Genomic DNA, 26,488 nt, shown 5'->3' with positions numbered 1-26,488 from the left:
ACCCTCACATACAGAAGATGTAGAAGCTTTCTGCATTTGTGTCATTTTTGTAACTCATTGATCCAGGAACTCTCTCTTCTGTGCTGTACAACAGCAAACGCTGATCATGTATAATATCTCATTTTCATTCTGAGTCTTTCTAAATTTTTGCATTCCTCCTTTTCTGTAGTTCTCTATTCTTCCTCCCCACCTGGTATTCAGCTTTATGTTCTTGTAATATCAATTAATACTACTACTATAGGAGGTCCTGGCTTCAGAACTCTGTTAGTACTGATGGATCTGAAGTGAAAAGAGTCTTGATGGGTTATCAGAGTAGAAAAAAGGATCTGTATCTTGATTCTTTAAAGTGCTGTTATCTTTGTGCTATTGAAATGTAAGCTCATCTTTGCAATAAGTGTAACAATATGAGGAAATGGAGTTGTAATTTAGTGTAGTGTATCAAAAATAAGAATACCAAAGTTTATCTTCAAATTCCCTTTCCACTGATTTGTTTGAGGAGAGGCATCAACAAATTTACTGTAAACATTTAAACTTTGCTGTAGAATGAATCAATTCTAATATTCTGATACAGCTGCTCTACTTAGTTGTGTTGTACCTCAGTGTTGAAAGCATCTCTTATTCGATCAGAAGGTTGGCATGCATACTATGTTTACTAAGAATAACTTGGAAAAGTGTGGTATGGTACATTCTTGCTAGTTTGTTTTATGATATTGTCTCCAAATATCTCTATGGATATGCTTTATTTGGAGTATATTACTGTGCAGGGTTAAAATGAAATAATTTCTTTGCTACTTGACCACACTTCAGGAATTGCTTGTCAGTTCAGAGAAGCTTATGAAGCATAATAGGTTATAAAATTTCCAGAATTTAGTAAGTGGGGCATGCAAATATCCTTTTCTGAATGAAATCTTAAGATAATTGCAAATTAGCTGTCTTTCAGGATGGCTGTGGTTAAGTCTATCTTGCATCATTATATGATATTCACAAGTCCAATGATGAAAACTTATTCTTAAAAGCCACTTAAAATCCAGTAGTGAAGAGAAAAATAAACTTGATCACTCTATTTATTGTTAAATTGCCATTGTGTAAACAATCATTGTTTTGAAAAAGTAGTGTTTGTGACTGAGGTTCATCAGGTTGGTGATCTCATTCTCTCACGATTCATTGAACATTACTACCCTGGTTACTTGGGGAAACTACTATGCAGCTAGAGAATCTTGAACACGTTTAATATTAAAAAATCAAGCAGGATTGTTGCATCTGAGTCTTAACATTTAAAGATGTGTAGGAATCTTTTCAAACTCCATACTTTATTGAATAAGCTTTTTTTTTTTTTGGCAAGTCAGCAAGATAGTCAATTCAGGCTTACTAGAAGCCCTTCACTAGGACAATGTGAATATTGCAGTTCAGGAATAAACTGCTGTCTGGATTTTGCATGCAGAAGCAAATGAGGCTTTGCTTTTGTCCACCGTAAGCTTAGCTTCACCCACTTCCACTGTGGCATAAATCAAACGAATTTATGTACATACTTTTCAAATATCATTCTTGCAAGTTATCAGCACATCAAAAGGTGAAATAGTTTTCCTGAAATTCTTTTATGGAATGTTGCTCTTACGTGTGAAGCTTCAAAGGCAGTTAGAAAGTGGCCAGTTTCTGGTGCTGAGGATCAATATAAGCATCAAAAACAGTGCCTTGCATGTTGATTAGTAACAGAGAGAAAGCCGTGCTAGTCTATATACTGTCAAAACAAAAAAGCAGTAAAGTACCACGTTAAAGACTTAAAAGCTCACCTAATAAATTATTTTGTTAGTCTTTTAAAGTGCTACTTTACTGCTTTTTTGTTTTGCTATACATCAAAAAGTTGTCACTCTTCATCTATAGTTGAGCAGCTAATCTTAACTTTTGTTCTCTTTTCAGTGAAAATTTGATTGGAGGGAAATATCTCTCTAAGTAGTCCCATGAATATCCTGTTCCACACCAGTTCTGAGATAATTTTAGTTCTGGGCTTCTCTTTTGCTCTCTAGAAACAGAGTGGTCTTCTCAGTCATTCTTGAGTGTCAGGGGTTAGCCTCTTTGAGTACAATGGTGTGATTTCTGTCTCTGGACAGTTTCTTGATTCTTCTGTGTTCTGTAGACCATAAAGGGAAAAACTCCATATACTTTTTCAATTTTTTCACTCTCCTCTCTTTATCTCCTTCAGTGGGCAGTTTTGGAACTTTTAGCTCTCCAAAGAAAGTGTTTGTGCCTCCTTTGGCCGCAGCTCCATTATTACAGAAAGGATTAAAATAGCAGCAATCAGTCCAAAAGGAACTGAAATAGATGTTATAACTGTGCTGTATTAATAGAGTAGAAGAGTCCTACTCAGGAGTCAGGATCTCAGACCTTGACCAGACTCTCTCTGAACATGGAATTGAAAAGCCGCCTTTGAAATGAGATTTACAGAGAAGTGATATAACTTTAATGTCCTGAGATATGAATTTAATCAGAATCCAGCTTTCATATGGCTGTCTATGTAGGTTTTTAAATCAGCTCACGTGATTCCATGTTCTTGTATAAAAACAATAAATATATTAAAGGCGGCACCAACTTTCCTTCCCAAGTAGGTTAACTTATTTAATCTTCTATAACACTAAGCCTCTCTGTGTTTACTCTCTGTGTACTTCTTGATAAGCAGTATTAGGATTTACCTCAGTAGAGGACAACCTGTGACTAATTGTGGTTCTTTGTGTGGCCTGTAAGACATTTTGTGTACTGCTGCCCACATGCAAGGTTGCCAGATTCCACTGGTTTCAATCTTAATGTTTTTTTTCCTACTAATATTAGTAAAATTAACACACGCAGTGCAAGGACACATGAAGTAAGGAGCGTACTAATTGTACATAACATTGACTGACTCTGACAGCCATGCGCTACCTCTGTATTCAGTCAAGAACTGCTGTGGTTCAGTTGTCTCACACTGCAAATTCTAGGTGCGCAAGCACAGTTAATTAAACTATCCTGTCTTGGGAGACTGTCTTGGTTATGACAAACTTGTGGCCCACTGAGAGGAAGGAAGGATACTCATATGGCCAACTTACTAGCCTAGGTTGCCCATTGGTGATTTACAGAAACATCTGAAGAGGGTAATGGCATATGGACCCTGAGCTATTGAGAAGAAGTATGGCACTTTCAACCAGAATCCTCAAAACAAAAAGCAGTCAAGTAGCACTTTAAAGACTAGCAAAATAGTTTATTAGGTGAGCTTTCATGGAACAGACCCACTTCTTCAGACCATAGCCGGAAGTGGGTCTGTCCCATGAAAGCTCACCTAATAAACTATTTTGCTAGTCTTTAAAGTGCTACTTGACTGCTTTTTGTTTTGATAGTGTATGGACTAGCAGTGTTTCCTCTCTGTTAGAATCCTCAAAATGTAGTATAACTACCTGAAGGCATTGAAGTTGTTGTACTCTACACTTAGCTGTAGCTTTGTGGACGTAGAGTATGTTGCTCAATAGAAGTGGTGTCCTAGGCTCCAACTTCATCTTGTGTATTTTTGAATGTGTTCGTACAGTTATCTACAGTTGAAGCTATTAGCTGAGGGAGCTTTTAAGATGTCATACTTTGTTGCGACTTTAAAAGATGCACCAACTTGACTGTTTTGTCTGGATGAAGATTTTACAAAGTCACTGTTTGAAGTAGTCAAGGAGCACAGGATGTTATATTTCCTTTGGTATTAGTCCAGTTGGTTAATCAGATCATGGGGTCCATATTAGGCAAAGGATTTTTCTGTGTCACTCTGGCCGTGTCTACACTGGCACAAAACTTCAAAATAGGCATGCAAAAGGCCAAATCGAAGATTACTAATGAGGCGCTGAAATGCATATTCAGCGCCTCACACAGCTCTTCGAAATTGCAGCGTTTCGCTCCCACACGGCTTGTCCAGACGGGTGTCCTTTTCGAAAGGATCCACTGACTTTGAAGTCACCTTATTCCTATCAGCTGGCCATTTTAAAGTTCTGTGCCAGTGTAGTCGTAGCCTTTGTGTCCTTGGCTTCTCCTTTTGAGACTGCAAAAACACTTGTGTTTAATGCCATTTGTGATAATTTTGTATTGTAGATGACTGTCTGAGCTAGTCTGAATCTCTGCATATTGGTGGCAGTGTTTTAAACCAACAATCTTGAGGTGGAAGACCCTATTTTCTGTACACTTAACCATCTTGTCTTCAAGAACAGCCACAGAATATCAATATTACAGTAAAAGTTAGCCCAATCTGTGATTCCACGTTCATGGTTGAAATGCTGAAGAGGTTTTCTCTGCCAAAATGCCACTTTTTACAACATATTTGGGTATATTTTAAGAGACATATGTCTCCTTTGAGCTTCTTTATCCACTATAAAGCTATGTTTCTCCTAAAGGGGAATTAATACCTTCAGAAACCTTCATCCCTTCTGTGTTTTGAGATCGCAGAGTGTCAGCTGGGTATATTAGTTTAGAGCACGTAGTATTTTACATATAACTTCCATATAAAACCTTTAATTTCTAGTGTGGTTTTGCTTTTAACATTTGAGGATTTCTTGTTTAGGTAACTGCATAAAGAAGTTCCAGCTCTGAAATACTTTAAACCCTTTTATTTTTCTTAAATAATAGTGTAGTATAACTTGCCGAACAAAATAACAGCCTTTGCATTCCATATGCATAACTAGAATTGCTACGTGTTAGAGCTTAAGTAGAACAGATCCAAAAATATGCTATTTTACAGCTGTATTCTCTCCACTCTGAGACCTCTCAAATTTTTTTTATTTGGAAAGTAAGTCTTTTTATAATGACTCTCAACCAATCTGAGACATCTGAAGAAAAACCAAGCTGTAGTAAGACTCATTACGCTCTGGTTCTGTTAAGGGGTATGTGTGTGCGCGCGCATATATATATATATATATAAATATATATATATATATATAAAAACAACAGAGACATAAAAAGCTAGCTTAGATGCAGTATGTAATTGTGTACAGATTTAGGGTGTGGCTTTTTCTTCATTCTAACTCCTTTCCAGTTTCCGTTAGTAATCATAAATGTTTTCTTTGTCTCATGCAGAGTTTCCCCAGCTTGTGAAAAGAGGTAGGGAGACATTTGTGTTACATGAGCAAGGAACTTTAACTTTTAGAGGCTTTTAAAATATATTTTATGAAAATATATACTAGTGAAAGACTAGAAAATTATTTTATTATAGTAATTTTGCCCAGTGGAGAGGTATACAATGTTGGTGAGCACCTCTCTTGAGATTTATCACTAAGCTAGCAGTAGTAATGCTTTTTAAATAAGAATTTTAACACTACCATAGCTTTATGAGTTTAAATTTTTGAAGTAGATCTAGTCATTGGCTTTTTAATATTTAGGTCCTGGTTTGTGGAGACACAAACTATTTTAAAGTTTGGCAATGTGTGCACACTTAAGATACAGTTACAAACATTAGGAAGGGGTTAAGGAAGCAGCCTTACACCATTTATATTTATAATACTTATACAAGTACACAGTGTATTGATATACTTTAAACAACAGTATCAATGCAACATGTGGGTGATAAATTGAAATCCATGAGGAAATACAAAAGGTATTAATGCCAAATGTTTGGCAGTACATGGAGTCACCTTCATCTTTGAGGGTACCTTGGTGTGTCTGCTTCTAGTAACAGTGCAATGTGGTAGGTGTTTGAAAAGAGGGCAGCTCTGCAGGAGATGATTTTTATAAACCTTCCTGACAGACCTCTGGTTATGGAGGGATAGAGGAAGCAAAATTTGCTCCCTAATCCTAATTTTCCAAAGATCCCCCTTTTTACCTGTCTCATCAAAAGAGGGTTAAATGGGCTTTCTGTGTGGAAGGGAACATTAGAATGAAGAAAAACAAAATTGAAGTTCGTGCTCAGAGTCCCAACTACTCTGCACTGGTCTGTAAACTCAACTTAATTAGCCAGTGCAATCTAACTATTTTGCACTACTACAGTATGTGGGAAAGCTGTTAATATGGGTGTTGAAGTGTGAGGTTTTTTGTTTTTGTTTGACATCTTAACTCTGCTATGTTTTAAAAGCCTTTGGGACTACAAACACAAAAGTGTCTTAAATAATAATTCAGTGGCTATTACATGGTGTCACTGTGATATGTTGTGCCAAATTTACTGAGTTGTATTCACAGCAGTAAATGCGTCTTAGGCTACACTGCCAGATAAATTTGAGACTCTAACTCTGGGTTTTATAAATTGGATTTTGAGTGTACTCACTTCCCACAAATTCTACACAAAAGCCTAGTTCGTGTTGCCACACTAGAATGGTCAAACATTGACTGTTGCAGCAGTGCATTGTGGGACCTATCCCACAGTTCCCTCAGCCCCTAATTCTGTGCCCTCCCCAGCTCCCCTGGCCTTGCTGCACCTTCACTGCTGGCAATGCTCACTCTGCTGCCTAGTTCCTGGGTCCCCACAGTTTGGGGGAGCTGAGAAAGTGACCACCGCTGCTGCACCTGGCTTGTGGGAGCCAGGAGCCAGATGGAGCAGGGAGACAGGTGCTGCTCTGGGCAGCTTCCCAGCTCCCATGAGTTTCAGGGAGCTGGAAGCCATGTGCAGCAGTCCTGTGAGTTTCCCAGCTCCCCACCACTTGCAGGAGGCGGGAAACTGACCAGAGCTGCTGCGCTGGTCAGTTTCTTGGCTTCTGCAAGTGGCAAGCAGCTGGGAGCCAGGTGCAGCGGTGTCAGCCTCTGGAGGCTAATGAATTCAATTCAGAGATATGGAGCTTCCACACTAGGCTTCATTTGAACTGTTAAATTTAAACTTGATGTGACACCCACCGGTTTCGACAATATTATATCATTATTAGTGTTCCCTAAATTGAGCTAATGATGTTTACAGTCAAGACAGTCACTTAGTACAATCAAGCTAACTGCCTTAAATTCATATTTATCTTGTTGTAGATGTAGCCCCAGTGTAGTTTTTTGTCTTGGAACATAAACAGTTAAGTAATTTAAAAGGCAAAATGAGTGAATTCTATCTTTGGTGACTTTTTTTTTTTTTTTTTTTTTTTGGACTGGCAGCAGTTTTGTTCAAAGCTGTGTTCACAAGGCAGCAGCATGTGCATAGTTGTATGTTGTGATGACTGTCTTTTAACAGCAAAATGTAGATGTTTATTTCAGGTAAATGAAGATGCTGTATTTAAAGAATACAGCCAAAATTGTGGAGGGACACCTAAAGTAAGTTCTTTTGGGGTCGGTAATATTTTGTTGTGTTGTAAGGTACTTTGATAGCAAGATTTGTTTCAGAGAGAGTTCACAATTTCTCCTCATGCAAGTTGTTCCAGTATCAGACCATAGACTTGGCAGGCACGGCAGAGAATGTACAATGATCGAAAAATGTTCAGGAAGGTCCGATAGACTTAATGGTAAAACACAGCCTTTAGTAAATGTCTCCTTTCCCTGTCTTCTCTCTCCTCCCACCATTTTTTTTCTAATATATGAAAAATAGACAGGAATTTCATTCACTCTTCAGAAAAATCTTCTCTCAGATGCAAACACAGGATTCTTCAGTTTGTAAAACTAGAAGTATATTGGAATCCACTATCCAATTGTTGTACTCAAAATTACAACTGGTGATCCCTGTAAAAAATCTAAATACAGTGAAACTCAAATTGCAAAAAGTGAGTTGTATGTGAATAAAACTGTCTATGAAAATCACTGTTCATTCAGTTAAATATGTTAAGCTTTAACTCGCATAGTTTTTCTTTCTGTACTCTTTGCTTTATATAAAAAGACTAGAAATATCACTAAGCAATTAATAATTCATAAATCTGTCACATAATTAAAATTTACTAATACTCCATTTGGGATATATTTCTAGCAGTCTTTGTAAAAATTGCTAAGCAAAAATATGTTTTAAGAATGTAAATTCAGGCGCTGGGACTTATTAGTAACTGAGGTGGAAGTTTTCCTGTTGGTTTATTGTAATCAGTTACTAAGTAACTGTTAGGCAGAATGTCCTTTGGCAATTGGTGTAACAGCTTTGCAATAATACAGCTCCTAAAAGTTGCCCAAAGCCTTATAACAGCAAGGCTCACTCTTTCAGTTGTTATTTATTTAGGCAATAATATTAAAGTACACGTGGTAATTTTTGTGGTGTTCTTAGTACCTAATTGACATTGAATGATACCATCTGCAATGGAAAAAAAACTCCATTTTAAAGGGACCAGCTCAGCATTTTAAAGCTTAAATGATTGATTATTGCAATCCTTATCTATAAAGTATTCCACAGAGAAGAAAATATTTCATGTGGTTGTATTAGATCATGGTTTCCCAGACTGGGGGTTGGGGGGGACACCTTGAAGAAATTCCAGGGGGGATGTGAGGCAACCCAGCCCTGCCCACCACCATTCCCCACTCCAAGAGAGAGATGGGCTTTGCTTCTGGCTCACAGCCACTTTTACGTGGGTGACCTGGTGCAGCCACTATGAAAAGCAGGCAGCCAGCAAAGACCCTTGTGAAGCTAGCTGTCTCCTGCAAAGATAAGTGAGTGTGGCTTGAGGAAGAGGAGAAGGAGTAGCAGCATGTGGTTAGACAGGGAGCTGGGGATGCCTGGCTTTGGGGGATGGGAGGATCTGGGGAGGGCGGCTCAGGCTGGTGGGCAGGTGGCTGTCACTCCAGCATGGTGCTCAGGCAGGCAGCTTGGGCGGTTGGCCCATGGCTCGGGCAGGTGGATGGCTGGCCCCAACAGCGTGGGGCTTGGGAAACTGGCAGAAGGGCGGCTGGCCCCGGCAGTGTGGGGCTTGGGTGGCTGGCCCATGGGACTTGGGTGGCTGGCAGGTGGTGGGTGGGCAAGTGGCTAGTCCCAGCAGTGCAGGGCTCAGGTGGGCAGGCAGGCAGCTGGCATGGACAGCTCTGGTGTCTGGCACAGGGCTCAGGCAGCTGGCCAGCTGTAGCTGCATCAGGCACCTGCAAGAGGCCAGGAGAAACTATTTGTCAAGTTTTTGTGTTTATTTTAAATTACAAATTGAATTTTTTGTTAAAAGGGGTGTTGGATGATGGTAAAGAAGAGGTAGGGGGCATGAAGATTTCTCAGAAATCAAAAGAGGGCCATGATGCCAAAAAGTTTGGGAACCACTGCGTTAGATGTTTACAGTGTTCAGATGAGGGTGATTTTTAAAGGCCTCTATCAGGGTAATTTGATCCTGATAAAACTCAGTCTTTGGGAGCTAGCCAGTGTTACACATAAAACAATCTTAGGAAGGGGTGGAGGTTTCTATTCAGGCTAACATGTAGCATGTCTGGCTCCTAAATACTCTGTTTGTGTTGTACTGCTCTGTAAGGAGAGAGGAGAGTGAAAGCAGAATTAGAGAAACACCTATTCATACATCCAGTGGCTTAGAAAAATGTTCAGCATGGCACTGGAGTCAGTTTTTTTGAAGTGCTTTAAAATACATATTACCAGTGCTTTTTAAATATATAAAAAAAGAGGAGCTGGTACTGGCTACCCACCTGCCAGCCAGTCCCATGGCTGGGACTGCTGAGGTGCCAGTACTCAGTACTGGCATAAAAAACAAACAAAAACAAAAACAAAACCCAAAACACCATTTGTTATAAAGAACATAGTTAAAGCCTGTTATGCCCACTGGCATATAGGGCAGCAACAAACATACCATTTGAGTTGAGTATGGTAAGATTTGGGGTAATGTGTAAAATGATAGAAATTGAAAAGCTGTCTTAAATATTTTCTCCCTAGCAAAAGTGAATGGGTGGGATGGGGAGATGATGGGGAGAAAGACCAAGGCTTGTATTAAATGGATACTTCAGTATTGATGAATTTCTAGCAGACAATTTGGTCAAGCTGTTACCGGTGTTACAATTCTATGTTTGAAATACTGGGGAACAGAAGATGGGTTTGCTATGAGAGAAAGCAGTTCTCCCTGCTTTCAGTAAAGGTTTTGTATCAAACTGCTCTTCCAGCTTTTCCAACTTTCTTGCAGACAGAAGAGTTGGGTATTTTGGGGACATTACTTCCATCACAACTCTGCACCATTGGCTGTCATCCAGCCATCTTTGTGCAATGATCTAACTGCCCAAGTCTTGTTTAACACGTTCTTTTATGACTTTACTTCCTTTTCTCTTCTGTTTTTTTGTTTTTGTTTTTTTTTTTGAAAACCCATTCTTTTGACTGGTAAGCTCTCAGTTCAGACAGGCCCTCAGGCTGTTGAATAGTAAGAACTCCCTCACAGTGTCAGGACTGTGGTGTGATGAAAATGAGTTGGCCTTGAATTCTTAATGTTGCTTTTACAAGATTTTATTTTATCTAAAAATGGAAGCTTGTGGGACTGCTAATCTTTCTGTTTCTTCATGGTTTATCTGTCTTTTTCTTAAGTACTAACAGCAGTATTAAATTGAAAATAAATTTTGTAATGCCAGAGTTGCTCCATGCAGACATCACAGGATACTCAAGAAATATGCTCCAAATATGAAAATAATCTTTCTGAAAAATAGGTGCATATAACACCTTTTTAAGTTTCTTATCGTTAATATGGACCCAGCAAATAATTTTTTATCCAACATGTATAAATGAGCTGTGGCTTCTGGATTGTATTATGGAAGGTGCGGCACAAAAAAACTGGTGGAATAAGTGATTTTCAATTTGAATACTAATTACATATCCTGATGTGCGTCATTATTGTAGTTCCACTTTAGTTAGGGTTGCTTACTTTTAAATTTTCTCACCTAATTTAATGCCAAAAGTGAGCCACAGATTAAATCAGTGAGATTTCATCTGTTAAAATGAGGAGATCATAAACCAGCTGATTATTTTTTCAATTTAATTGATTGAATGAGAGACAGAGAAATCTTAATGGAAGTATATTTTTTGCTCTGGTTTTGATGGGTTGACAGCAGTTGGTTTGTGTGCAGCAAATGACAATTTATAGAAATAAAAAGTAAAACTACTTGTTTTATGAATGGATTCATAGTCTCCCTTTAAACTTTTCATCTTTAAGTGAATGTGGATGAGGACGACCTATATCCTAACTTGCTTAACCTTAGTGTTTGGTTACAGAAGTGTATTTTCTAGCTAATGGTCTGCTATACAAGGAGAAAAATACTATTTAAAAATCATGCATAAACATCTGATAACAAGTCAAGATTATTACAAAACTTGTTTTTTAATCTCCGGTTACTTCGCACTTCTGTTGGCCTTCCTGGTTTATACTGAGTATAATCTCCTGTTGTCCTGACACAGCAGCTTTAAAGATCTGCTTTATCTACATTGACACCCTTATGCAAAATCTTCCTGTGTAGAGAAGATGTATTAAGCATACAAACAGGGTTTTAAACATACAAACAGGTCTAAGGGAGGGTGAATGTCAGTACCATATATTACCCTAATTGACAATAAAGACCGCCCCAGGGTTACACTCATATGTATTTTATTAAATACCACTACGTGGATTAAAGGAAAAAAGGGGAAATAGCTTTCAAGCACACACTCAGACCATCCTGCACTCATATAATTACACAGGCAAACTCACACATGTGAAGAGTTGTGTAGGGAAAGCAGAGGAAGCCGAGGCATAGCAGGTCCAATGTGTCTGGCTGCAAACATGGTAATTGTATGACCCCCTTTGTCAGCTTGTTCACTTGTCTGTAGTACTGAGGAGCAGTCAGTAACATCCATCCCAATATAGACCTAGCAGGTGCTACAAAACACAGCTTACAGAAGGTTACAGGATTTACCTACGTTGTACTGGACTGAGCAGAGGCTTTATACAACACCATTCTCTGGAAGTTATGATGCTGGGGATCTTCTGGTTTGGTTTTGTTTTGTTTTGGTTTTTTCCCTAAAAAAAGCCCTCAACTTCTTTGTACAAACAGTTAATACCCTCTAAACTGGGAGTACCTGGGGAAGACAAATACTTTACTATTGTAAATCCTTGTCTTTTCCTTGGTGCTATTTCTGCTGATTTTTGAGCTCTTATCTCACCTTCCTGTTTGCAGTATTTTGTTTTCGCTTAAGACCAGTAGTAACGGCCTTATTTAAGTGCTGATAACAAGCTTTTCTTACTACTTCAGCTGCTACTACTAGCAATTCTTTGGAACTAAAGGCATGATACATGTAATGTGTAATAATTTTTTGCATTGCAGATTTTAAGGGGTGCTTAACTATTTGACAAAAATCATTTTTATATTTGTGCAAGTGTGACAAGGCTTTCTTTTAAATCTAAATTATATAGTTCTCTGCCAGTGAAAAAGTTCATATGGTCTGAGGGTTGCCTGAAGTTGGTTCCTAAAAACCTAACCTTATCAATAGAATCACTATTCCTATTCTAAATCACAGTTTTTATTAAGAAAGGCATACCAAAAAATGGTGTGTGCTATTTGACATCAGTACTTAGAATATTTGCTGCCTTCTTGGGTAAACTGAAGTGATGACTCGCTTTTGGTAGCCTTGGTAATTACTTATTGTGATTTCTTTTCTTTACAGAATTTACATGTTTGACAGCAGATACCGGCTTTCTACGGTAGTGAGAAAAAATGTAAGTTAAAAACATTGGTTGTTTTTTATTGCATGACACTTGGGAAGAAACTCAAGCTGTTTAAAATAATTCTCATCGTATCTAAAAGGACACACTGAACTTGTAGCGTTCAAAAATTTGGCACTTTCCATTTTCTGCAAATGTGTATACCTATCATCCAGCTATGGCTGGTCTCATTTTTGAACAGACAGGATTTTAAAATGGACAGAGATCCTACTAAATAAATGTAATGTGTGCCTGCTTTCAAGAATGTGCAGGTAAAAGATACAGAGCATAAATGCAACTGGTTTTCATCTCGGGGAGGAGGAGATTGTAATACATGTTAACATGAGACTATTTGTTTTCTCATAAGGAATTTTTTTATCAAGGGTGTATGTCAAAAGGTTTCAGGTAATCATGTTTCCTTCTAGGTTCAGTTTTATATGTAATACTACATTCCTCAAATGAATGCACACTAGCACAGACCCTCAAGCCTCCTTACTGAATGCCTAGGTTATGATAGTGGCCAAAGGCCACTGAGTTCAGTATAAACACAGGTATTGATTCTTCCTGCCTCCAGGACATTACAGTTTAGAAGGTTTAAACAGAAGGTTGGGAATAGGTACATAACCTAGGGGCAAATGAATGTGGTAATGAATGACATATCTTTGTTAATTTTTGTTGACGTTGCAATCTTCCTGTCTTAAACAGTTTGGGGTGGGGTGGGGTGGGGGGACAATTAGTGGTGCTGATAAACTCTAAGGTTATATCTTCTAACCTTTTATTAAAGAGTAATTGTTAGTAGTACAGTCTAGTGGTACTGTCAGCTGCGCCATAGATGCACATGTGTTGAACTGTGTTAATTAGAAAACTGGTACCTTTACTCTGGATATTTAAATTAAGATGCAAGAGTTTCCTTGAGCCCCATAAAGGGCATTTTTTTCTTAAATTTTGTCCGAAAGTCATTGGTTTATAACCTAATTGAGAGTTTATATCCTTTATAGTCTGTTTTTAATCCATGAAAAAACTTCACTGATCACTCATGACTTAGTTTTCTTAGCAGCTTCCTACTAGAGACTTTGTCAAAGGCCTTTTGAAATTTCAAGTAAATTGCACAGCACATTGCTTTGGATTTACCTGTTGATCAAAAAACACTGTTGAATATAATATTTTGTGGACTATTGATAATTTCACTAATATGGCCCTACCCTATCCTTTCTAAATTGTAACTTCTGCTGGGAGATACTGACTTGGCACACTTCAAGTTCATCTCATTCACAACTCATTTTTTTTCCCCTTCTACTCATGTGGAACAGTTATGATCATGATACACGTTTTCAGTCATGCAGTTCTTAGCTTCCCCAAGTGTGACCTTAATTTTAAAATGGTAGTGAAATATTTTGTAATCGCTTTAGTTTAAACAGTGTGTACTTGTCACTTATACCGAGCTAAGGGAATAACAAGTTCAAATTTATTATATAGATTGCACCTCCCTGAGCAGTCCCAGACTAGGGATTTTGCTGGAGCAGGAAAGGTCAGTGCTCCCCTGCTGGTCTCCAGCCCCTGTTGTGGGCTCCCCTCCCAGATGCTGGTCCACTCCTGGCTGGTACGCCTGGCCACTTCCCAGACATCACCTGTGGCTTCCTAGCTCCCTGGGACTGCCAGCTTCCCAGCCCTGGTCCCACTCCTTGGATGCTATGTTCCCAGCCTGGCCAAGGGCAGCCAGCTTTCTGTTCCTTGTCCCATCCACAAGCCACTGGTTTCCCAGCCCCCACTCCCCAGCCTTGGACCACTAGCTTCCCAGGCTTGGCTGCAGTATGTTCTGTCCCTGGCTACTGAATGTGAACCGACAGCTTCTGGTTTCGCAGACTCTGCTGGTACTCCCATTGTCAGCCTGGCTGTGTCTTCCTGCCTCAGGCCGAGGCTCATGGATGCCAGACTCTGAGCTGGCCCTCGCTTCCAGCCACCTGGAGCTCTCTGATCTGCAATATCCATGATCCTCCTGGACCATAGATGTTGCCAGACCACAGAATCCCTGATTTCAGAGGTTCAGCTTGTATCAGGCTTTTAAAAATTAAAGGCTTGATTTTTTTAGACTTAATTAGGAGCTATTGGGTGGGGGGAAGCACCTCTGAAAATCAAGTCCTGGTTTTTCTGTTTGCGTTTCAAATAACTTGAGGCAATGCAGTGTTTGGAAATTTTGACTGAAAGCCAAAATCTCTTCCTGCTTTGTTATCCTGCCTCAGACAGCATTTCTCTTTTGTGGCCTGAGAAAGTCACTTAGTTCTTTGCTCCCACTATTCTGTATGGGGATAACCACCACTTACTTTACAGGGATGTTATGACTATTCATTGTATGCAGAGTTTTGAGGATGTAATGAATGTTCACTCTTTTGAAACGTAGTGCCCAATTTGTGCAATGATTTCTACTTAATATGAGAAGATGCTTTTTTGTGTAATAAATTAATAAAATAGAAGCATCTAAGTAAGAGTAAGTGTTACTGGAAAGGTGGAGGATTGCAATCAAACATATTGCTTATCCATGCATTTGTAACGCCCATTTCCCTTTGTGTCCCTTAAGCCATCATTAATTAACTGGGTATTTTTAAGCACTGTGACAGAGGTGAATCTTGAATGATCTGCAGAAGAGGGCATTGACCTTCCAGATAAGTTCAGGGAGGACATTCCATACACGTGCATAAGCCATAGGGATATTTGTGTGAGAAACTGACAGATGAGCTGGCAAAGGCTGATGCCATTGGACCATGGAAGGGAACACAACATATAATGTGTCCTGTGTATGAAATTGAGATTACATTTGTTAAACTATTTTTAATAGTTAATCTTAAAAATTTCATGAGAAGTTCTTTGAGTTGAAGATACAGTATAATCTCAGCCTCATACCTCATTTGGAACCTGAAACACACAATCAGGCAGGATCAGAGATAATTAAAAAATATGGCTCAGTACAGCTAAGCTACTGAGAGGGGAAAGTAGTATTTTTCTCTGCCTAGCAAAGTTGTATTAAGTCAACATGCAGTTACCACCTTTTGAAAGAACAATCATAATCTTTTGTTCAAAGTTACAAACATCTGAGTTATGAATAACCTACACTTCACAGGTGTTCGTAACTGAGTTTTTTTTGTAGTACTCTGCATGGATGCAAGAGAGAGAGATTTGATAGCGGTCTCTTCCTTTGCCGATAGGGTGATAGAATTAGAGGGGACTAGAATCTTAGTTCTTCTGCTTAGCAGGGAAGAACTTACCAGCATTGGCTTATCCATCCCTTTAACGTTCTCCACTGGCTGCTTGAGAAGCCGCATCCTGCCTGATCTTTCATTAAAGGATGGTGTCATTTCAGAGCTTTGATGGTGAAGTTCTCTTCAAGAAAGGGCTCTTCCATGCTTTTCATGGCCACATGGAGGATGTGTTCCTTTAGAACAGGGTTTCTCAGACTTTTATAGCTCTCAGAATTTTGCCAGGCCCTCCCTATAATGGCATCGTGATGTTAGAGACCTGTACCCATCTTACTGCATACGTCTTTCTGCCCTTCTTTCTTTTCCCCACCCTAGCTAGTACCTAGTATCTTCTTCCCCATTTTGTGAAAAACAGGTGGAGATCTCCATAATGTGATTCTGCATCTTCTTTCTAACACATTTTTATAAGCAGTGAAATAGTTCAAACTGTTGTGAGCATCTAAGTTAGTACCCACTAAAATAATGGGCTAGTGATACCTCAGACTGTTGCTTGAAGCTTTCTGCAAACTCAGCAAGTATTGCTGCATTGGTTTCACTCCATGTTTTGAAGACTTTTTTTTTTTTCCCCCATCTGCAACCCTTAACTTGGCTTTGCTTTACTTTATTTGTAGAAAGTAAGGCTGAAGAACAGTTGAGAAAAATGTCTGTGCCTCCATGACTAGTCTTCTATGCACACCTTCTGCTGTAGACAAAGAAACAAATAGTAACTGAAATGGCTGCTGAGATTGTGTTCATCTCACGTGTAGCGCATGATCCATATACAGTAATCCCCCCATTTGCAATTTCAAGTTACACTTAACTCCCATTAACTCAAAATCCTGCCCCACGTGGCCCCAGTTTACCCACTGCACCTGGCTCAGACCCACCACACCCCCGTGCAGCTTTGGGTCAACCCCACTCTCAGGGCCATGCGACTCTGGTTCAGTTCTACCCCTCCACACCTCTCAGCTCTAACCCAGCCCACCACCAGGTTTAACGCTTCCAACTGCCCCACCCCACCCCACGAACCCCAGGATTTGCCTTTCAGAATTTGCTCCAGGTGCTCCTGCTGCTTCCATGGCTGCAGAATGTGCTTTCCACAGGGAAACACCCTCCTCAACTTACACAAAATTCGAGTTACGCGAGGGAATATTGTATTTTTAGCTATAGTCCAATCCCAAGAGATGCTGAGAAACCAATGAGACATTTTCATTTTGGAAGAACAACAAATTTACTCAGTCTGACTCTTACTCTTCTACCCTTTTTCTGTTTCTACAGTTTGCTTCCTGTTCCCTCTCCGCTCTATTGTTAGTACTGGTGTGACATTGTACTCCCATATTCTTTATGGAAGTATGCTTTTTGAATATGTCTAACTCAAATATGCTTTATGCAAATTATTGCATATTGTATATCATGTTGTTACCTGCTGAAGATGTATGTTTTATTTGTGTGCATGTATTTGAAATTAAGAATATGAAGCATAAACCTGTTCAGTGATCTAGACATACTAAATGAGAGCCATTAGTGGTACTTAAAGATTTAATGGCCCAGTATCTGGGACAGTGATCTGTGAACAGTCTTCCTTTTCCTGTAAGCCTGGACTCAGATTGGTCCTACAGAGACCTGTGACCAGGCTACCTGATGCTGGAAACTATTTTGGAGGCTGTACTTTTCCACTCATTTGAACTGAATACAACAGATTCCCACCTTGGGTACAATATATACCTAAAAGTGTGAAAGCAAACAATGGGAGCTTCTGCCAGATTCTAGAAGATCCCTGGCTATCACATAAGATGAATATCAGACTGAGTGGGGGAAGGTTCATGCCAAGCTAGGAGTCTGCCTCACTAGTGAGAAAGGGTCATTAGGACTATTAGGATGAGAAAATTGCACATGACATGTTTTTATAGAGTATTAAGCTTAGCGGGTGTGTTTTCTTTTATTTTGCTTGGTAACTTACTTTGATATGTCCACTATTACTTGCAGTCACTTAAATCTCACTTCTTAGACTTAAAAATCTTGTTTATTAGTAAACTCAGCATAAATAATTATTAGCTGGTAGGCACAGCTATGTGTATTTCTTTCACTGATAGGTTGGCAGGGGTGAACATATTATGGTTTCCCTCTGTATAAGCTGTACATAGTGAGGTGGATTTATCTGGTGGTGGTGCTTTTAAAGTTTAAATGGCTATAAATTATAGTACATAGAGATTTTAATTCTCAAACACAACTACTGAAGCTGTATGAATAACTTGCCTGTTGCTTATTTTCAAAAATCTGAGCAAGATAAAACTTCTCTTTCCTCTGTAGGAGAAAGTATAAAAAATTCATTATACATAAGTGATGACTTTATAAGCTTCCAGTACCTAAATATGTTGCTTGCACATGTTTTCTTTTAGACTTTTTTAAAAATACAACTTGACGGTGCAGCAAGAGTATTGAAATATAGTTTCTTGTGATGAGAGAAAAGTCTCCATGTGTTACTTTAGTAAGTTATTGGTATGGTATGTTAGCGAACTTCTCAATGTGGGGAAAGGAATAAAGATGTAAAGGTGTATGTGGCACAAATAAGTGGACAAATTAAATGAGGGACTTGGGTCGTTTGAAGTTGCAGGGAATAATAAACTACCTTCCACAGTGTATATTTTAATGTCTCTTACAAAAAGAATTAACTACAAGACATATTTTTGTCAACGAGATTAGTGGGATTTAGCCTCACAGCAGAAAGACTCAATTAAGCAGTTCAGCTTATGGAAGGAGATTTTGACTGAGTTCAGTGAAGGTGTGTTGAAGCAGTGGAGTAGTATATGGTGTTCTGGAGGACACAGTAGCACATTGAAGGGAGAGGGAGGTAAGTGTGAGATTGGCAATGTCTGTTTTGTTTACTGTCAGAGTGACAATTTTGAAAACAGAATGCATGAATGTGGCTTGGTACATGACTACATTATTGTTGATTTTAGGTGCAACATTTTCAAAACCACAAACTAAAGTACAGTAATGTCTTTCTTGTCAATCTGATCGCTTCTACAGAGCAGTGTAATTCTTCATACAGCTGATTCAATATGTTTTAAAAGTTTTTTTTTTTCTACATAGCATTGTATTATATTGGCCCAGGTATGGGCATCTGACATAACTAATTTCCCCACAATGCTGCTCCTAGTTCAATAACTTTAAATTTGTGGGTTGATTGCCTGTTAAAGAAAATGTGAATTTGTGTTTGGAATCTCAGAAAAGCTCTGCTGACTTGCTTCTGTATACGGCCACAAAAATATTTTGCGGTGTTTGATTCAAATTACCAAAAAGCTGTACATATCTCCCCTCCCATCAAGGTTGATATTAGCATAAAATTTACTTTGTGAGACTTGGTATGAAGAGAAGGGAAGAGTCATAAAGATGGTTAGCTGGCTGGTTTTCACGCATAAATCTTAAACCATCTGTTCATAAGAACATCTGGCTGGGTTAGACTTTTCATTTCCTGAGTGTTTAGTCAGGGAGTTCTCAGTCATGTTGGCAACAGTTAACTTCCTGTTAATATTTAAACAAAAAAAGAACTTGCAGAGGAAATGGGAAATCTAGGTTAAACAGTTTCTGGTGGTATTGTGCTAGAAATCAAGTTTGGAATTGTTTTGTAATGTATGCTGGCTGATTTTTAACTCTGAATGAAGATGTGTATTTAACTCACTGTTGTGTATGATCTTATTAATACAATAGATTATGATGTAAAGCAGACAGGCATCCACATTTTTTACACTTGTGGAGTGCAATGAAATCAAGCATAGTATTTGTTTAATTGAAGCAATATGTCTAGCAGCATGTGAGTAAAAGTAAAGACTGTTCTGGTACTGTCTTAACTGCGTTTCACTCACTAAATATCAGTGCAAATTGCTTAAATTCCTTGCCTCCATTTATCTGTCTGTGAAATGGGGGAAACAGCCTCTGTACCAGTGATACTCATAATGTAAGTCAGGACTCCACAGTGGATTGCAACTCTGTTTTAATGGGGTTGCCAAAGCTCACTTTAGATTTCCTGTGGCGCAGACCCCATCACCTGGGGTCAAAGCATAAGGATTTCAAACATTGGTGGCAGCAGCTCAGGGCTACATGTCCCCCACCTGGAACTAAAGCCCTGAGGCTTTGGTGTTGACCCAGTCCCTTCCCAGGGCAGTGGGGTTCAGGCTAACCCTCCCACAAGGATAGTGGGACTTTCGCTTTGATTTCCCCAGACACGGCAATGGGGCTTGGGAGATTTCGGGCTTCAGTCCCCTCTCCTGAGGACATACAGTAATTTCTGTTGTCAGAAGGAGGGCATGATGCAGTGAAGTTTAAGAGCCACTGCCCTTTACACTCATACAAGGTACTTTGTTGTTGATAAAGCACTCTGAGGTCTTTGGATGAATGGTGGTATTCACTAGTTCTTTGGATCTTATATTGAGGAAACAACATGCTGAGGTTTTCACAAAGCACAGAGGTAAGGTACCTTTGAGATTAGATGTACTGTAGATAAGGAGGGTTGAATTCTACAAGTGCCTGTCTGAATTGCATAGTGAAAAGTGTACTGAAGAGAGAAGAACCTTGAAAAAGTATGGAGAGATTTGGAAAGCTGCTGGTGCTCTTGCATAGGAGGCACCCCTGTTTAAATACCCTTTTTAGCGTCCCAGAGGAGAGGCAGGCAAAGACATAAGGAGGAGTAGAGTTACAGGTTCAGCTTCTATAATCCTGCACACTCTTGCCCAGTAGCATCCATACTCTGGATTAGTTAGCTGGATATCAGCTTATCATGGGCATGGCCAGTTTTCCCGTGGTGCTGTAAAATTTGTTTATATCCACCAGTTTGAGCTATCAGTGTTCTGTGCTGTTATTTAGCTCTAATTTATCCTTAAATGTTTTCTAAAAGCCCAATAAGCAGTGGAAGCAATAGTAATGCTGTTAGGCAATACTGACCTTCCGTGGTTCGGTAAATTTTCTCATTCAACTCCAGTTAGTCCCAAGTGTGCCAGACTAGATAGGTTCAACCTTTACTACTTCCATGTGTATATTACATTGAATGGCAAAAATGTCTTTTTTCCTCTTTCCTCATGACCTCTACGTAATAGTTTGAATCAAGATTCCCCCAAAGAATATTTTTTTAAAAAATAATCAAGGTTATACACGGTGACTAGCCACCCAGCCCAACCATTAAATGTCACGAAATGTCAAGTTTAGGTATCCTTAACTCTCTTAACTCCTCATCCCCCATCATTCACCACTTTTTACTGTCAGATTCCCCCTCCTGTAAAGAGTCATGTCTGTCAAAACAGTAATAATTTGCAAAACCTATTCCTCATGACCACAAAAAAGATAACTCATATTCAGAAGTATTAACATGTCTTTAAACATCCATACGCTACTAAGTTAATGTATGATGTGATGGTTTCTTGTTAGAAAATATAAGGTTGCAATCAAGGTTTCATAGTATCAAGTGAGACTGTTGGGAGGATGGTCTTGTGTAGTATAGCTATATTCGGCAGAGGATGATGGGATCTTTAGAAGGCGGGCAGAATCTTTCAGTAAAACTGGTGAATGTGAGGGGTTAAAATATGTTTCCCTTGGAGCAATCTTAACTTCAGTAATAAAGGGTTTTCTTTGTGGAAAGAAACATATTGTGGAGTGTCTCAACATCTACAAACTTGTGCACTAAACTATGTAACATATTGGGCTCTGTTCTGTTCATACTATTATATTTATATGCTTAATGTCTATAAGGCATTTCACAGTAATGTTCCACCTCAGCTGGTTTAGAAATACGCAGTTGTATTCTTCGTTGCACATCACATTAAACAATAAGACACAAGCATGAAGGGAACTCATGTGGTATATCTTTAAAAACGGCTGAATCTATGCAAATGATTCAGTATGATGCTACCAGGCTCAGTCACTGTGAAATGAACTTTCTCAATATTTTTCTGTTCCTATGATCAGGTTTTATCTTTTGAAAAAAGATTTAAGGACTTTTAGAAAAGAAAAATAAAAAACTTCCAATAAGTAAGTGAAGAATTTAATTGCATTGTTTATAATTTTGGGCATGAATAGAAGATTATCACCATGTTACACCATGCCCTATGGCAGAACAGATATGTAGGTAGTTCTTTGCCTAATGTTTATATTAGTCCATATCACACTTTTTAAAGGTACAGCTGCAGATGGCATCAGAAGGGCATAGTGACTGGAATAGGGGACTAGAATCCAGAAGACCTGCATTCTATTCTTGTTCTGTTACAAGTTGAACCTCTCTTGTCTGGCACCCTCAGGACCTGATGGATGCTGGATGAGAGAATTTGCAAGACAAAGGCGGGGCAGGGTGTCAATATTTTCTAGCACACTACCAACACTTTGGCTGTGTCCGCACTAGCCCAAAACTTTGAAATGGTCATGCAAATGGCCATTTCGAAGTTTCCTAATGAGGTGCTGAATATGTATATTCAGCACCTCATTAGAATGCCAGCAGCCGTGGCACTTCAAAATTGATGCGGCTTGCTGCCGCGTGTATCATCCAGATGGGGCTCCTTTTCAAAAGGACCCTGGCAACTTTTGAAATCCCATGGCCATTTTGAAGTTTTCGGCTAGTGTAGACATAGCCTTCCACTGCTTACTGGCTGTTAGAAGACACGTAGGAGTAAATTGCAGCTAAATGACAGCACAGAACACTGAGAACCAGGACTGGTGGCTGTCAACAAACTTTATGGGACTATGGGAAACTTAGCCACGTCCATGATAGGCGGTCATCTGGCTAACTAAAATCAGTCCAGATTATGGATGTTGCCCGATAAGAGTTCCGAGTTAGAGAGGTTCAAACTGTATTAAGCTACTGTGACCATGAGCAGATTGCTCAACCTGTGGACCTTAGTCCCTCCCATCTGTAAAATGAGGACATCACTCCATAGAGATGATGAATTGTCTGAAAGGTGCAATACTACTGATTAATCAGTTGTTTGATGGTAGATATTTGTTGTTGTTGACCTGATAAAATAGGGCCGAACAATAATTTTTAAGGTGGTTGTGATTAAAGACTATCTGATCTATGGTCAAGCAGCATTGCGACAAACTTGATGCCCTGTTTGCTAAAGAAAACTGTTTTAGCCAAGTGTAGGTATAGAGGAAAGTAATATTCTGTCAAAATTGCAAGCATGGAAAGCTGAGCTGCAGGCAAAAGAGGAGCAGTGACTGGTGCCTTAAGACTGGTGTATAGTTCGTGGATGTGCTCCTAGTAGTGAACTCATAGTGGAGAATATTCTGAAATGAACAAATATTCCAAAGGAAACAGAAGAGTGAATATATACATCAGAAGGATAGTGGATAACATAAGGCTCTCAGCAGGTTTTGTCTTAACTGGATTTGAATGGGTGACTAAGCTGAATCAACAGTTTTACAAGGGCTTAACTATGACCCTGGAACCTGAAGGGAGAAAGAGACCTTGTTCCACATAAACACAGCATCTGGGCTGTCGAACAATATGACTGTAGGATTTTTGGTATGAGCTGACTCAAGTTTCTATTACAAGTACAGTTTGGAATGCTTTGGAGAGCAGTATATTTGTAAGTAACGGTGTCAGAAGGTTGGTTTGGACGTTTGAAATTTGTCTCGATAGATTCTGGAAGCTGTTTAAAGTTCTGAGGTGCTTCAAGGTACTTTTTAGTAAGATGATAAGCTGTAGGAAAGCAACTTTGTTAAAGGATGACCCTATTCAGAGAGCATTAGCACTTTACTTTCACATCATCTGTTTTCCAGTTCTCTACTGGTGGATTTGAATCTCTGCTTCTTGCGTTGCTTTCATTATACCATCTCTCATCACTGACTGGCAGGGAACTTTGCAATTACCTTTCTTTCCCCCTAAGAAGGGTTACCTAATGAGGGGTTATTTTAAGCGGATTACATCCTAATAGAATAATATCTAAAGCTGCTAGCACAGCATTCATATTCTTTAGTGGTAAAGGATCTGTTCTAGTTACTGAATTACTTTTTCAAAACTGAATGTGAGTTTTGTTCTTTAGATTATCAGACATGCTATATGTAGCCCTTAAAGGGAGAAATAAATACGACAGCTGTTTATTAACTAAAATATAACAGCCTTGCTAAATGAATAATTTGCTATGACCAATATGTATATAAACTAAACACTGTTCTGAGCTCTTCTAACAAATTCTCTAAGAATTTAGCCCATCAATAATGTCATGTATAAATTGGTTAGTATTAAGTATTTTAAAAAGGTTAATTTATTGATTTTAATCATCTTATAAAATTGAGCTAATGTTTTACTCTTACATTAGCTCTAAAATTCTGACACAGCCATGTAACTTTTTGCCCCCAGCTAAATATAAATTTCAGTAGAATTTCTTCTTTCTTTTTGCAATTTACATTAGTGCCTAGTACTACCATGTTAAAAGATACTGAGTTTGAGGGTAGGTCTGAAAATTTGAGTTAGAACGCTAAAGGAAAAGGATGGCTTTGTTTAGGAAAATGTCTATTAAAGGCAAAGTATTGGGAACGTAGCAGAAGGTATTTAAATGGTTTGAGTAATATCTTGGAACAAAAATGCCTTTGTGGAAAGTTCATGGATGTTCAGGGATGGTGATTTAGCTGCCTGTAAACAATCTCCTACTAGGATGTAGCAGCCAGAGGCGCATGTGCTATCCAATAGCTTAGGAGCTATACTAGGAAAACCGGGTATTGCAGAAAATGACTGTCAGCAGTAGGTTCTCCAACTCATTAAACTGTGTGATTGATACTGTAGACGGAATAAAATTGTTCTAACACTGTTATAGAAAGTGTCAATGAGCTTTTAGGTCATTATCCGTGTAGACAACCATTCATTATGTTCTAAAACAATAGCCAGAATGTGCTGCTTTTTTTTTTTTTTTTTTTTTTTTGAGAGGAGGGTTTTGTGTTTTCTGAACAATACTATAATTTCTATATACTCATTTTAACAGTATAAAGTTGTATCTATTGTTTTCAAATAGCAAGCACTTTAGATACTCAACAGATTTATTACTTCATGAGCTTTCATGGATAAAACCCACTTCTTGAGATGATTGGAGTAAAAAATAGAATTTAGGGTTTAACATAGCAGGGAGGAAGAGAGGAAAAAAAAGTGTTACCTGTCACTAGAAGGCTTAGTTGATAAAGCAAATTAAGTATGATGTGTCCCATTCCTGCAAATATCAAAGGTAGGAAAATTGTCCTTGTTATGCATAGGATAGTTGAAGTCTGTGTTAAGGCCTAGGTTAAATGTGTCAAATGAATTTCAGTTTGGGCTTCTTCCTCTGTAATCTTGGGGTAGAATTCTTTGGTAGAAGAATGGCTACTTTTTAATCCATTATTGAATGTCCATGGAGGTTAGTGTTGCCATATAGGTTTATGTATATTCCAATTCTTGATGTCAGATTTATATCCATTCATCTTTTGGCATGGAGACTGTCCAGCTTGTCCAATGTACATGGAAGAGGGGTCATTCTGGTACATGATGGCAAATACCACATTAGTGCATGTGCATGTGGAGGAGCCACTGATGGTGTGTCTGATGTGCTTAGGTCCTTTAATGGTGTAGCTTGTATAGATATGTGGACAGAGTTGGCATCAGGGTTTGTTGTGGGGATAGGTTCCTGGTTATTGTTTCTGTAGTATGGTCTATGGCTGTTGCTCAGTGTTTTGTTGAAGATGGGCGACTGTCTGTAGCAAAGGACTGGCCTGTCACCTAAGCTCTGTGGGAGTGAGGGATTTAGTTCCAGTACAAGGTGCAGGTTGTCAGTAATGCACTGGAAGGGTTTAAGCTGGGGACTCTAAATTATGACAAGTGGTATTCTAGGTACTCATCTGATTCTATCAAGCTGTTCCCCACGTGGGTAATTTAAGTTTTAAGAGTGCTTGATAAAGATGTTGTAGGTTCTTGTCACTGTCCGTGAGTTGGCGCGGGTATGGTTGTATCTTTAAGGCTTGACTGCAAATAGTGGCTTGTGTGATATGTCATGGATGGAACCTGAAGGCATGAACATAAGAATAGTGAGTCAGTGGGTTTCTGGTATAGGTTGGTGTTTGTGATCATCATTGATTTTGTACTGTAATGTCCAGGAAATGGGACTCCTGTGCGTACCGGTTCAGGCTGTGGTTGACGGTGGGGTAGAAATTTGTTGAAATTCGTGTGGAATTCTTCAAGGCTTTCCTTACCAAGGGTCCATATGATTTAGCTGTCATCAATGTCGTGTAAGTAGAGGAGGGGCTCTAGGGGACACGAGCTGAGGAAACGTTTTTCTAGGTCAGACCTAAAAATGTTAGTGTATTGTGGGGCCATGCCAGTCCCCATAGCAGTTCTGGTGCCTTGGAGATATAAGTTATCCCCAAATTAGAAATAGGTGTGAGTGAAGACAAAGTCAGATAGCTTATCCACCGGATGTGTTGTGGCATCATCGGGGATGGTTGTTTTCAAAGTTCAAGAATACCAAAGTTTGATTTGCTGAAAAAGAAATAGTCATGGCCACAAGAATAGCAATTAAGAGTAAGACTGTGTCCATTAATTGTACATACATAAAATACGCATAATATGTAGGCATACTTTAGAAGAATGGAAAAATCAGATTTGTATTTTTAATGTGTTTATATATATATATATATCATTATACCAGTGGTGTCCAATTGAAATTTACCCAATCACCACAAGTCTGTTCTCCCACCCCACAGCCGCCCACTCTTACCAGATTACTCATGGGCTGGAGCTGC

The 26,488-nt window shown here is 39.0% G+C and overlaps 1 protein-coding gene across 1 annotated transcript in view; it reads left to right on the top strand.

Moving 5' to 3' along the window:
* GNB1 (G protein subunit beta 1) overlaps window positions 1-26,488 on the top strand; it is an 86,834-nt gene that overhangs the window by 19,407 nt on the left and 40,939 nt on the right. Inside the window, exon 2 of the mRNA XM_075018144.1 lies at window positions 12,476-12,527. The gene's annotated coding sequence lies outside the window, so the exon portion shown is untranslated. The remainder of the gene's footprint in view (window positions 1-12,475; window positions 12,528-26,488) is intronic.

This window comes from Carettochelys insculpta, chromosome 23, assembly GCF_033958435.1.
Source record: "Carettochelys insculpta isolate YL-2023 chromosome 23, ASM3395843v1, whole genome shotgun sequence".
NCBI classification, from domain to species: domain Eukaryota; kingdom Metazoa; phylum Chordata; order Testudines; family Carettochelyidae; genus Carettochelys; species Carettochelys insculpta.
This window is presented reverse-complemented; position numbering and strand designations above follow the sequence as displayed.